This window comes from Anabrus simplex, chromosome 4 (genome assembly GCF_040414725.1).
Source record: "Anabrus simplex isolate iqAnaSimp1 chromosome 4, ASM4041472v1, whole genome shotgun sequence".
NCBI lineage: Eukaryota > Metazoa > Arthropoda > Insecta > Orthoptera > Tettigoniidae > Anabrus > Anabrus simplex.
The window spans coordinates 400482433-400497786 of NC_090268.1; positions in this window are offsets into that span (position 1 = coordinate 400482433).

A 15354-nucleotide genomic window follows, 5' to 3' on the forward strand; every position below is an offset into this window, starting at 1 on the left:
CAACAGATAACGAGATAAGGGTTACACAAGTACGCTGCCTGACTATTTAAAGAAAGGGATGTGGGAAGACATTCCTTTTACCATCTGAGCAGTATCCCTTGTAAGCAACTTTCTTAGAAACAGATAACAAGATAACAGTATATTATGCAAGTATGCTGCTTGGGTATTTCAAGAAAGGGCTGGGGTAGGAATTCCTTTCACTATCTCGGCAGCCAGTAGCCCGGGGTTAGTTTTGTGAGGAGTTTCTTCAGTTAATGTGTTACTTTATTCTTAGCCTGCATATCGTTTACTCAAAATGCCCCAAGAGAAGAACAGCAGAAAGTACCTAATTATTACATTCATGGGTATCAGGTAATAGCGATTATTCAACTGACGGTGTTGTCATCTATTATTAAGTATGCTCGAACAAAATGAAATGTGAAAAGAAATTTCAACTTGAACAACATGCAAAAGCAACTGTACATATACGGCGAAGCAGGGAAAGAAGCACAACACACTACAAAGCTTCTTACACAGGTAAAACTGAAGCCGTCACTTAATACATTTTCACCGCAGGGCTTTCGTATGCAGCAATATTCTGTGGAATAAATAAAACAATCATTCCTGAAGACATTTGCGTAAACCAAAATATCCCAGATTAATCAACTCTTAGAAAAAATTATCTACCTCCTCTGTGTGAATCTACCGATAAATATGGCCGGTACATAGTGAATTTTATAGCTGGTAAGCTACATTCAGACAAACCTGGCAAACCTTACCTTCTTGCATGCAAAGTGCTGGAGAAAACCAACAATAGTACAATAGCAAGATTTGTGAATGATTCTCTGCGACTACTGTGGCCAACTGAAATTGAAAATAATTGTTTTACGGTGCTTGTAATGGTCACAGATGCAGCTGTTTATATGTTAAAGGCAGCAAAAGTCCTACGAGTATTTTATCCCAACCTTATACACATTACCTGCTTAGCTCACTGATTGCAATGTATTGCAGAAGAAATACAAAATTTCCAGCTGTTAACGATTTAATTGCAAGTGGAAAAAGGGTGCTTCTAAAATCAGCAGCCTGTATCTAGCTCTACAGAGATTGCCTGCCTGAAGCTGCTCTGGCATGGGAACCTGTCTTAATTAGGTGGGGAACATGGTTATCTGCAGTTTCATTTTATCAAGATAATTTCAAGCAAGTAAAAGAAGTAGTAACAAAAACTTAAAGATGATAGTGCATGTGGCCATGAAGCAAAAGTGGTATTCAAATACCACTTCTGTCTATTCTATCTATCAAGAGGTGAATGTCATCTATACATATTTTTCTTCACTTCCTAGAACCACACTGAGAGCTTAGAATCTACTGATGCACTCCTCCATGACTCACTTGAACTTGGTTCAGAATGCAATTTCTTCAATGAATTCTGTTCCAAGTGAAATTGGAAAGAAAATTAAATGCAATTTAGAGACAGTGATAAACTCAAACCCAGGACTAAAGAAGATTCAAAAAATTAGTACAGTACTTGAGTGGAATCAGGGTGTCTTTGCCAGACGAATGTTCAGAAACTTCAGTGCAAGTGTAGAACAGCCTACAAACTTATTTTAACAAACTTTAGATGCAAGTTGTCTCCAGAAATCATTTGAAAAACTTGCAGTTAACTATTGTGATGCTTCTTTCTTAAGTGAAGAATACATGTATCAAGTGAGTAAATAAAATTGGCTTATTTTTTAAGTGCATATTTTTCCATTTTTAATACATATTTTCCACATTTTTAGTGCATAATTGCACGCATATTTTAATTGTTTTTAGTGCATGAAGATCCAGTCCCTAGTAATGACAGTACTGAGTATAAAAAGGGTCACTTTGATGAAGAAACATTTCAGAAAGGCATTCAAAGGAAAAATCAAACATGGTTGGGAAAAGAAAAAGACATAAGTCTATCTACAGATTCTCCAGAAACATAAGCTTTCAAGTTGATTTGAATGCAGCTGAAAATTATTACAAAATAAAGTCTGCTGGGTGACCATGATCGTTGCGGCATCAAGGCTATATGGTCTGACACCATTATTAACCGGTTCGAGTCCTGTTGGTCAAAAAAATGTTCACCATCAGAATGTTGGCCGGCAGGGTAAGAGAAGTGGTGGTATAAAATTTCCAATCACCAGATTGCCTGCCAAAAGTCTGGATCCAATTTCAAACCTCTCCGGAGTGTTCATATGGAGTGAGGCATATGATGCTGTTGAGGGCAATTCATCTGTCGAATGGAGATGTGAAGCTTTCAGAAAACCCAATGGTGTTATTCAACAGGAGTAGGCTATGTGTCCACACTGGATTTCACCCTCTCCCTACCTCATTATCATCAGCCCACATCCAGATGCTCAGGTCACCCAAGGGAGTCAAACAGAAAGACGTGCACCACGTGAACCAAAAATGTCCTCGGATACTCCCAGCACTTTAAGCCATACGGTAGGTAAGTAAGTAAGTAATTATAAATAAAGCTGAAAGACTGTAATCTCATGTATTATAATTTATGTAGTGACATGTTTGCTTCCATTGCCACAAACTATTTTCAAAAAGAAATACAGTAGCTAGCAAAACACCTAACAAACTGATCGTTTGGAGCTATGGATGTGCGTATCAGAATGCCTTGCCAGTACACTTACAGGAACTTCTAAGAAAAACTGATTCCAAAAGATTATCAGTCTTTCTATGATTCCTTGACTTAAAGTTAAGGGATGTTGTGTTACACAGGGCCTTGTCTGATTGAAGATTTGAAAATTTTGATATTTACAGGAACTTCTGATTCCATAAGATTATCAGTCTATTTTTTTAATTTTTTTTTTTACATAAATGAATCTCTTGGATAAAATAGAGTGTTTTTCCTCATTTCTATACTGCATTTTGACCTATATCATAGAAAATAGTATGTAGTGAAGTAGCAATAGGTTGTATGTCAAATTTCCTGTACTATTATCATGCATCACATCTTTTCCTTTATATTAAATAATTATAACAACCTTTGTTCAGAAATAGTTTTCTTCTGTACTTCTGTACCGCAAAGTTACTATTAAATGACACACAACCACATATTGCATTAATAAGCAAGTCATGGTTGTATAAAGTCTTCTTGGTGTCAGCAAATAACAAACAAACAGGTGTAAGGAATAAGAGTCCCATTACAAGTTCATTTTATTGCACCATTCCCATCTACAATGGTTGCCATGAGCCAGGGGGCACATTTGACATTGTATCAGATGCCTTCTGTCTAATTTCAAGGCGTCACTCATACAAACATTCATGGATGGAAGACCTCCATTATTACATTATGCAATAAAACTAACTACATATAATACACAACAATATGTAAAATGTAAAGCCCTTGCTAACCTAAGAATCACTACCACAGTAGCAAGCAAATGGGCAGGTAATTGGTGCAGTGTTGCTGGAACATTGGGCTCCTCTTTGCCATCATTCTCTTATCACAGATCTACATGAGAGCTTCAATTACTTAAACGAAATCTTTTTTTTTTTTAATTATGCAGTGTTACTAGTATGAACTACTACGGTATATGTTAATGTTTTGAAATTAGACCTTATATTGAATGGATACAAACCAAGTGCCATAAATGTTTTAAAATAAGACATGGAACAACACGTTAGAAATCAGTATTTGAATTTAGATGCACAACTTAAATGTTCTAAATAATCCAACTAGAATCCGAGTCAAAATATCTCGCAAATTACATAAGTCTTCCAAAGAAAAATCAAGGGAAGAAGTACATATGAAATGAAATGTTCACTCTACTGAAAATTAGTAAAGCCCCAAGCAATGCGGTTGACAATGTTGTCACACTGATCACGTGACATTCTCCAGCATCAGCAAGACATCTGGCTGGGCAGCAGTCAAGGCCCTACAGGACTGAAATAAAAAGGGGGTTTGTCTGTCTCAGCACGTTTCATTTATTATTCATGATAATTATCCACAATTGAAGTAGTAAAGGGCCAAGCTTCATTTCATATCACAACAGATAGCTGTAATTTTACTATTGATATGAATAAGGCAGTGGTAAAGTGAGGATGTTCAGAGTAAAATTATAACATTTCAAATTATTCCAAGAATTTGTTTATCATTAATATCAAATATACCCTAACAAACCATGACAAATAAACAATGAGCATTTTAACTATAATGCTCCATATGAATTCATATTCTACCATAACATACCCAAATATTTCAAATGCTTAAAATGAAGCAGTTTTGATGCATTACTGAGATATAATTTTATGAACTACTAACTGATGTAGCTAAACCAAGCAGTTAAAAAAAACAAAAGCTCTGAAGTTACCTTAAAAATGGCAACACTGTATATTATGAAGGTATGAATGATGCAATAAGTAGAAAAAAGGTAGGTTGCCTGACTGTTTATGAGCATAGCTTCAACATCAGAAACCCTGAGGAGGAAAGATGGAAAATTCTGGCTCCTGAAGTACTGAGGATATTGCAATAGCAAAGATGTAGAGTTTCTAAAGGTGAAGAAGAAACCCGTCCCAGCCTTCTGTCAAAGAATGTGAGGCTGGATAAGAGATATGCATCAGAAGAAACAGACACAAGAGAAGGCAATACCAAATTCAAAGGTTCTACTCATTCAGGTGAGAGAAAAAAAAATAAGTGGAAGATTATCGTATCCGAGTACTCAACATTAAAAAAATTCTCCAAAATATCTTATATTTTTGTATTATCTATACAGAGAATTAAGAGAGATACACACAGGTTACTTGATGTCAATGCATATTTCAACTCAGATGATTCTATCATATCCTGGAGGACTATTGAACTACCACTATCACAACAGTCTTTTGACAATGATACCATTAAAAACAAAGAGATTGGAAAAAGTATCCTATACTTCCAGCAACACTGTACCTGCTTCCAAGGATAATGAAGGGTGAACTTCTTGTGATAAAACACTCAATAGGAGTAAAATAAACAACTGCAACTTACCCTTCATTTTCCTAGAAACAAGCTGCTTATTCACATAAAGATTTTGATATAAAATTTTACCAAACGTGTATCGTGCAGACACGTGTTACTTAATTACAAATACTATTTTCAACAGATTTTATCATGTTCATATTGCTCAATAGGGTATGTATCCACTTTCAATTTTATTGCAAACGCTTTCGTATACTTCATTAAGGCAATGCTAATAGTGTCATTAGCAAGTTCAATATTATATTAAATGTACTAGCTTTGATCTTTTGACTATCAAGAAATATTTTACCAGTGAATTATTAGCTTTATCTTGTTTTATTGAATATCTCTTTGCATTTCCTCCTCTATTATGCACATTTATATTCAAAGATTGTGGAGTGTATAAATTTTATAATTTTCTACCAATGACTTATATTTCATCCTCCTATGCAATGGAAGTAGGCATTTAATTATAATTAAGTAAATTTACACCAACATTAAACCATACTAACAGATATGCAGACTTATAAATAACACAAGAAATAATCCTATCAAACCATATATATTAAAAAATCATATCTAAGTAAAATAATTACATTTCCACAATACAGATAAAAAATTACCTTTAAAAATGAAGAGTACTGCAATCCATAAAAGTAAAAGACACATGCAGGTACAACAGTAGTAACAAAAAGCAAACAGAAATTTCAAAATGTACTTTTCTTTTAAAGAAATATAAAATTACTAAAGTAAAACTAATCATGACTGTATTATCTTGCAACCGAGTTATAAGCTATGTAAGGGCTTTTCTTTTGATAAGAAGTTTCTCAAGAAGATAATCAATACCGGTAACCAAATCTAGCTTACAAAGCTCTTCTATTGTAGTTTATAAACATTTGCTTCAATTTACAAAACGTGAGAAAATATTCAGTAAGTAAAACTGAAGAGTCCTTAAGATTCTGATTACCTGTAGCTCAAAGTTATCTTCAGTATTTTTCACAATGTACAAATTAAGATCTAAAATAATTTTCTGTAATAAAGGATTAAACACAGTAAAAATTATAATGAAGCATTGTTTTAACAAATGCCAGAAGAAAAAGAAAAAAAACAAACAATTCCTCCTCACAACAAAATGATCAGAATGAAAATAAACAGTAGAAACATTTTCCACAATTCCAATTTGTGACTAATATTACAGCAGAGGATGTTTTAAATCCTGGCAGTGTCAGTCAGGTGAGTTTGTGGATAGGACTATTACATGGAAACAACGGATAGAGGATCTTAAAACGAAGGGATAAGAAGCCTATTTAGAATAAGAATCTCGGATGAAACTGTGGGTACAAATTGCATTACATTAGGAGGATGTGATATGAATAGATGAGGATAGAATAACTAAAAAGGAAAATAAAGATAAGAATAAAAGCTTTAGTATGATGAGGTAATGGAAGCCGAAGTAAGATTTCGTAAACAATTTCCAAGGAGGTATAAGATCAGATAAATCTGTAATGCTAGTGGCAAATAGGAAATCAGTGACTCACTTTATTCATCCATGGAAATCTGGTAACAGCAATGCGAAACAAGGTATAAGATCAGATAAATCTGTAATGCTAGCTGCAAATAGGAAATCAGTGACTCACTTTATTCATCCATGGAAATCTGGTAACAGCGATGCAAAACAAGACAGTTATATAATCTCCCATAAAAGTCTGGTAGACTTATATTTTACAGAGTGATTGGGTGTAGCCACTAGTTCTATGTTTTACGTTCACACAGGATATTTTTCTGTCATTACACAAGTCCAAGACTGACTTACAAATTATTATAAGCATTACTACTGACATACTTTCAGGTTTCATTCCTCAATCCGTGTATGAAATGTCTGTTCTTAATATAACTGAAAGCACAATAATGTACTTTTATTACCATACTCTTTTCCCTAAGACATTTTTACAACATACTGTGACCAAAAGGTTTGTTCTGGCAGTACACTCTACAATTTTAATACAGAGAAATTAATGACCTAAGAGAATCACAGAATTGTGAAGTTTTTTTTCAAACCAATAAATACTTCATATATATTATAAATGTGATAAACATGCTTTATTGCAGAGATTCAATAATATTAGACATAAATTTTCAATAAATTTCATTCTACCAAAAATGCCTAACAACATTTCACAATAATAATAAATACCAACATGTACAAAATGCCTGTAACAAAAATTTGACATCAACACAAAAAAATATTTTTATACAATATTCTGATTCAGCCAATAGTATGTCTAGTTGAAGATCAAGGAGCACCAACAAACCTCTTTCTAAACATAACTCCACATATGATTATTTCACAACTGGAATAAATGGAAATGATGTCCCTTTCCTTGAAAATACAAAAATGAAATTATTTTACACTCTAACTTCTTGTTTTAACGTTGCTTATAAGTAAGAAGTATAGTTATGTTGTAGAGAGTAGATAGAGAAATAATAGAACCATATGTTTCTTCCACACACACAGACCTAACATTGTTATTGAAAGTACTGTACATAACAAAAGGTAACATAAGATCTTTCAATACTTGTCTTAGAATGTAGTCCAGTGACAAAGTCATTGGTACATAGAACAGGCATGGTAAATTGAGCCATAGGTGACGTAGGTCATAGCCATGGCCAAACTATTCTACCATGGCTGGTTTGATAGGCAGCTCTCCCACAACTTGTATAATGCAGGGCAAGGTGGGAACCAAATAACTTATTCAAAGAATTGTGGAGTCAAATCAATGGAAACAAAATGAGTAAAATGACAATACATGTAAGGGAAAAGTTAGTTTCTTGTTTGTTTTATTTTTATGTTCTATTTGCTCACTTCTATAGGGACTATTTATTAATTTGTGATTACTGAAGGCCATTTCTTTATTAGCAATTATAAAGAGAAACATCATGAAATATCAAATATTTTCTTGTGAATACAAGTTAAATAAAATATTTATTATTGGTGTATGATCAATATAATTGTCACTAAACACGTATCTTTATATATTTCTTCCTTTCTGTCTCCTTTTATAAGAATAGGGAGATATATATTTAAATGTGAACGAATGATGAACATATTGTTTTTTTTAAATTTTACATACAATGTGAACTGAACATAAGAAATTTCATTTATAAGTATCCCAAAGTTAAAGTGCTCTATTTATATTGTAGACATATCTAGATGGACAGCCCACTAACCCAGAGCATAGTACATCACCAGCAGCTCCGTTTGCCATTTCTGCAAACTTTCTCGTAGTGCCCAGTGTCCTCTACATGCCTTCCCTAGAAGCTTGACAATGGGTATAAGTTGTGTGTAAAAGGACTGCCTTGATGAAATGCAGAACAACTACCTTCTGCCTTAACATCATAGGCATTAGAAGTCACTCCAACTTCTCATAGACTTCAACTCTGTGTGTAATGGCTATGCCAATAGACTACATCATAAGAGTACAATTAAAGATCTTTAATCCAACAAAATAACTTTGTGCTACACATTCCAACATTGCTCTGAAAATCCTACAAACAATAAAATGAACTTCAGCACCAAGTAGCCATGGTAAGCTAGAGAACGACAACATTCTTCAATACTGTACACGAACAATAGTTCCATAGCTACAAGGAAGCTGTTGCAACTATAATTTTGTATAACAAGAATCTATACTGACAAAACACATTTAGTTTCTTTACACAGAAGGAAAACATACTATATTCAGGCATCACATTTTAAAGACCAATTTTAGAATAATATGATAATGGTAGTAACAGGATAATACAACAGGAAGAAATAGTAATTTAACAACAATGGCTCAAACACAAGTGAACAACACTGCCTGGTACATAATGTGTCCTAACAGAATCGACAGATTGATAACATAGTAACCATGAATGTTTAAAAGAATAAACTATCAGGTTGATATACGTATAAAAATGCTTAAGGGAGGCAAACAAAACAGCTGGGAAAATAGGATGTGATGCAAATATTGGATCCAACACTCTGAGAAAACACAAATCTGTGTTTTAGAATAACAATGCTTTCATTAATATATCAGTAAAAAATATATACAGCATTTATGCACACAGATTATCAGCTTACATACAAATTATTGCCATCTGAAAATAAACATACAAGTTTCACATCGTTGTGCTTAAGTCTCAGTAAATAAGTTCATGCTACTTTCTTCTGCAAAATGGAAGAGGATTATTAATAGAGTTAGTTACATATTAAGAAATGAAGAGACACCAATATTAAGAACTTTCCTGTAGCAACCTTGTTTATACTACTAAATATAGAATAATACAACTGATTATTACTTCCACTAAATAAAGAGGACAGTTAACTGACAATAGCATACCTATACAGGCTTTTTGCACATTGTTACACTATTTATAACAAATATACTACCGGTACTCTATTTGCATAATAAGCTGTTCAAATGTCCATTGATGTCATATATCATCATACAACAATGGTTCCCAATCTATGTACAGTACTGAAATTTTATACCCTCCCCCAATATTTCATGTCATTAAATACAGTGCACCAGGAATGTTTCTCTGCAGTGGCTCCACACTGGAGAGAGCCCTAGTAACAGGAGTTATATTGGTGCTTATAACGAAACTTAATTTACCTATTGACAACATTCAATTTCCTGGAACCATTAACAATACAACAATCTCTCACTAAGATCAGTTTGTTTTAATTTTTAAACCACGGCCATTTTGTATGAGTACAACTGAAGTAATTTTCTTATTGCTTTATTTGCTGTCTACTTAGACATCCTGGACTCTTGTGCTGACTTGTACATTGATTTTGTAGGACTTTGCAGCATTATATCTGAGATTTGACCAAGTTTTACATCTGTTAAACTTCTTGGTATATCATGAACTGAACCAATTGCACAAAATTCACACATCAAATCATGTACAATATCAAAATTTGGGCACCCACAATAGGAAAACATACAAAATTTTTGTTTAACATTTTCTGTAAATTGATCACCTTTACAAAAACAAGTTCTACCAAAAACTCTCTCCTTTTAATTGTGAACATTATTTATTACAAGTATTCTGTTGCACTGTCACCAGAATTTTGTCTCAAAGCATGCAAACTGCACTGTTCCCTAACATTCCTGAGACTATCCACTCTTCATATACCCTTTACCTTTGCCATTCAAGACTATATCAGTAACCTGGCCTGGCTGCTGCTGCCAACTTAATGATTTCTTTAACAGCAAGCTGTAACTACGCTTGTTGTGGAGAAAATTTCCTGGCACATTGTATGAAGCTGAAAATAGTCTGCTTAGCACCCTCTTTGATAAAAATAGAATCTCTTTATTTAATTTTTAGGTGTAAATTCACACACTTTCTGACAAGTATAGCAGTTTCATTGAAGCAACTGAAGGAAGATTTTTTCCTTGCTATCCTTTAGAATTTGAACACATGCAGAAAGAAAAAAAGAATTTAAAAAAATAATATTCTGATATATCATTATCATACATCACTGATTCCAATGACTCCAATCATTTAAAATGGAGATATTTTCTTAAAATGTAAAGAACTAGAAATGATTCAAAAGATGAATATTTCAAAGACTGCCGTGAACGAATAACTGTTTATTAAATAGTTTGGTTGTTTCTTGTGTTTGCTGCCTTAATGAAGGAGATAGCAGGGGGAAGAATGAATTATCTTCTGTATCCCCAGTTTAGGAAACTGTAAACAATCTCTCTAACAATTCAATAATTAGTTTGTTAATAACGTTTCAGTTCTGAAACACCTCTCCCTCTCTACCATTTCTATATCAATTTCCTTTCATATTCTTCCTGCTTATGAATCCCAAAACAACTTTTAATAGGGTTACTGACTACAAACTATGCAATATCTGGATGCTAGTTGTTATAGGTCTAGAAAGTAGTTCTCTTTCTAACATTTTTGACTTTTAATTTCTTATTCTTTTTCAGAATGCATATTCTGTGGCTTTAGGTCCAGAGGTCTTGGGCCCTCTTCTCGGTCCAGATGATATAGGGCTACAAAACAATGTCTGATGCTATATTGCACATTAATTATGCAGTAGATATATTTCTATTTGTGCAAGTGTTTCCTGTTTCTCTGACAACTTGACCCCTTTTATATTTTGTTCTTCATTCCATTTTTGCCTGCATCCTTTATTATCTATGTTTCTCTCACTTTATTTTCACTTCAGTTAGGTAACTAATTACTTTTTTTCTTTTTTGTCTGCCCTGAACAGCTTGTCCTTCTGTTTTTCATGAAAATGTTTCCTCTTAATAATTGTTCATTTAGTTGTTTAATTGCCTCTTATATTTAAACCCCATGGCACTTAATGCCCTTCAAAGGGCTTTGGCCTGCCCAGCGACTGCTGCTCAGCCCGAGGGCTTACAGATTACGAGGGGCCGTGTGGTCAGCACGACACATTTTCTCGGCTGTTATTCTGGGCTTTCGAGACCGGGGCCGCAATCTCACCGTCAGATAGCTCCTCAATTCTTAAATCACATAGGCTGAGTGGACCTCGAACCAGGCCTCAGGTCGAGAGAAAAATCCCTGATCTGGCCGGGAATCGAACCCGGGGCCTCCAGGCGAGAGGCAGGCACGCTACCCCTATACCATGGGGCTGGAGCCTCTTATATTTGCCTCAATGGAGATAGTAAACGAGAAAAGGACAAACATAAATTTAATTTTAATCTTACATCTCCCCAAAAAATGAAATTGTGGTCTATCTAACAGCTAACTCAATAAACATTAGTGTATTAAAAGTGCTTCAATTTTGAATTTCTTTTTCTCTCTCTACCATTCTCTGAATCAACTTCTTTTCACATCTTGTTTTCAAATTGAGAACAAACTCTTAATCTTATGTCCTTGTAATATTCCTTTGAAATAATAATAATAATAATAATAATAATAATAATAATAATAATAATAATAATAATAATAATAATAATAATAATAATAATAATAATAATAATAATCTCATGTGTTTAACATCCTTTCAATTGCTGTAAATTTTAAGAATGCCAAGTTGTCAGAATGTTGTCTTGCAGCAGTTCTTTAACATGCAAGAAGCCAACAACACAGAGCTGTCACATTTAAACACCATTACATTTCATAGACCTCAACTAGGATTCAACTCGCTATCTTGTGAATACAACAATGACTAATCAATTGCATCACTGAGATGGGATACCTTGAAAATATTAAAATTCCAAGCAATACGACATCACAAAGTAATTTTCTGGTGATGCAACTATGGTATCTGGTGATGATGTGAATACCTTTTATAAATAGAAAAACAAACCCAATGGTGCTACAGCCCTGAATGGGCCTTGACCTACCAAGAGAACACCGCACAGCCCAAAGGCTGTTAATCTCAGCTTTCTAAACGAGGGTCACTATCTATCTGTCAAACAGCTTCTCAATTGTTCTCGCATAGGCTGAGTGGCTCAGACGGTTGAGCTGTTGGCCTTCTGACCTCAACTTGGCAGGTTTGCTCCAGGCTCAGCCCGGTTTCATTTGAAGGTGCTCAAATACGTCAGCCTCGTGTTGGTAGATTTCCTGGCACATAAAAGAACTTTGTATAAATATACTAGGGTGATGGTTTGGTCTGCCCTGTCAATATATTATAAATTCAATCAGTTCATTCTAGAAAGTGTTCTAACAACAAGGCAAAGATTTTAAATTTGGTAGTATAACAGTTGACTTTTTAATACCCTTAAGTGAGCTATAACAGTAAACATACACAGAACAAACAGTAGCAAGAAACTTTTTATCTTTGGCTGATTTTTCCAAAGAAGCCAGCTGATGTTCTGATATGTGTTTTAAAGTGTTCTATTACATAACAAACATTATCAAGAAATGTTTATTGTGTGTGTATGTGTTAAGAATAATGTTATATATTGACAATGTTTTATGTATAGCTGAAATATGTTAGATCTTAGGATAACTGGAATCTTGCTTTATGAGGTAAAAGATGAAGGGAGTTGGGGCTTCCGAAACATGTATGAGTAAAATAATTGTACAAAATGAGGAACTCGATAATATATTGACAGGGTGGACCAAACCATCACACGTAGTATGTTTATATGAACTTAGTCAACACAGACCAACTAAGAACAGAAAATGGTCAAATTTGTCTAATCTAAAAGAACTTCTGTGGGACAAAATTCTGGCACCTTGGCATCTCCGAAAACCATAAAAGTAGTTAGTGGGACATATATTAAATAACATTAACATCAATAGACCTTGAAACAATCATCAGATCCTGGAAAAAATCCTTAATCTGGCCAGGAACTAAACGCACAGCCTCCTGGTACGAGGCAGGCTGGCTACCCATGAACTATAGGGCCAGATTTCATAAACTGAGTAGCGGTGAAATTAAATGCAAAATTATTTTTCTTAGTGTCTTCCTCCCAATTTGGGGGTCAACTCTATAAGCAGATTTGGCTCAATTTTACAGCCGGATGCCCATTCTGACACCATCCATAAATGGAGGGATGTGTTCACTTTTGTGTGTCTCTGTGATGAATTGTAGGGTAATGTGTTATGCACACATGAAGAGAGGTGTTTTAGGACAAAAAAGAACAAAAATTAATTAAATGTGGCTATAATTTTTGGCCTGACTGAGAATTGAATCCAAGACCCTCTGAACTAAAACCCACTATGCAGGCCATTCAGCTGGACATGAAATTTAATCAAACCTTTTTGTACTATTAGAAGTCATGAATTTTTCTGAGAAAATAAAGCACGATGATGTGAAATGTCAAGTTTTCTAGCAGATCATCTTGTTTCACACAGCATAAAGCCAAAAGACTATCATATCTCAGTAGCTGAAAATATTTCAACAGAATGTAAAGTTAGAAGAAGGAAAAAAAAAATAAGTATGGGAACTTCTATTTTTGAAACATTTTTGAAATGCATAATTGTTTGAAGAAGAAAAGAGTTTGACTATACAATGACAACAAAATTGAAATAAAGCACTGATACCTATTTAATCTAATTCAAAGTAATTTACTGAAAAATCACATGGTACTTTAATAAAAGAACAATCTGTACTACAGTATTTCAAAGCTAGGTGAAAAAAAAAATCTTACAAAATCATTGTGCATCAATATGAACAACAGACTAATCTGACAAAGTTAATCTCAAAAACCAAAACTGAACAGCTGAGATGTCATGACAGCATGTTTTCTCACTTCTATGAAAATGTTTTATAAAATATTTACTTAATAATATTCCACACAACAGTGATCACTTTTAAACACTGATTTTCAGTTTTACTGACACCATATAAGTTCCTCCTTCACCTACACCACAAGTTGAGAACCACTGTTCCAATCCAATTCAAAGTACTATAAAATCTTGGGAAATATAAAAAATTGCTTTACCAACATATACAAATATGAAATTTTCATCAACAACTGAAAATATACTTCAAGACCTGTTGACTTGTTTCTTAGTAGCAAATATATCATTACTAAACCTTTCTACATACACATACTAGGACATATACATGTCAAATGCTTATGCAGATGGCTGAGTCCAAGGTGGTACAATCACTGTTTTAATAATTTATCATGAAACATTTTCCTTTTCAGTTGTAGTGGTGCAAAGTTTATGACTCACTTGGGCTTAACCATACCAGAATGTAGGCAACAGAGCAGTTACGGAAGTTTCATCTTAAAATTCAGAAAATATTGCTTTAAGGTTACACATGCACAGATATTTCTGGGAACACTGGACTCATCTCACTTCACTTATGGTTTTAATAGTGGTTTTAAGATCAGATGTCCTTCCTGACACCATATGATTTTTCGAATGAAATTCACCCCAAGATTCATCAGGATTTGAACTTCATTCAGTCTTCTGGATGGAAAGCCAGTAATTATGTCACTGTGCTAATCATGCCCCTATTGCTTTTATGGCCTAACAGATCTTTCAGTTGATAACTAAATTCAAGAATGAAAAATATATAATTAAGAGGAAAGCCCTTCAGTGAAATGAAGCCATATAAGAAATAATGAAATACAATTCTGAATAATGAATGCAACACAAAGTTGTTCTTTGAATTTAGAAAGCAATCACATGCAGCAGTTTAAAATTCCAGGGCCTGTACCCCGTTCTCACATAATTATATTCCTAGCGTTTTCACTAAATTCGCGCAATAGTAATTACATCCCTCCATATAGGATTGGCGTAAGAAAGGGCATGCGGCCGTAAAACAGGGCCAAATCCACATGTGTGTGACAGTTCATACCCGTGACTCCATAGGTGTGGGGAGAGAGTTTGAAAAAGAAGTGTTTTCACTCAATTACGGTAGTCCACATGTCATTGTGTGTTGAGTGAAGTCCCGAGACAATTTTACA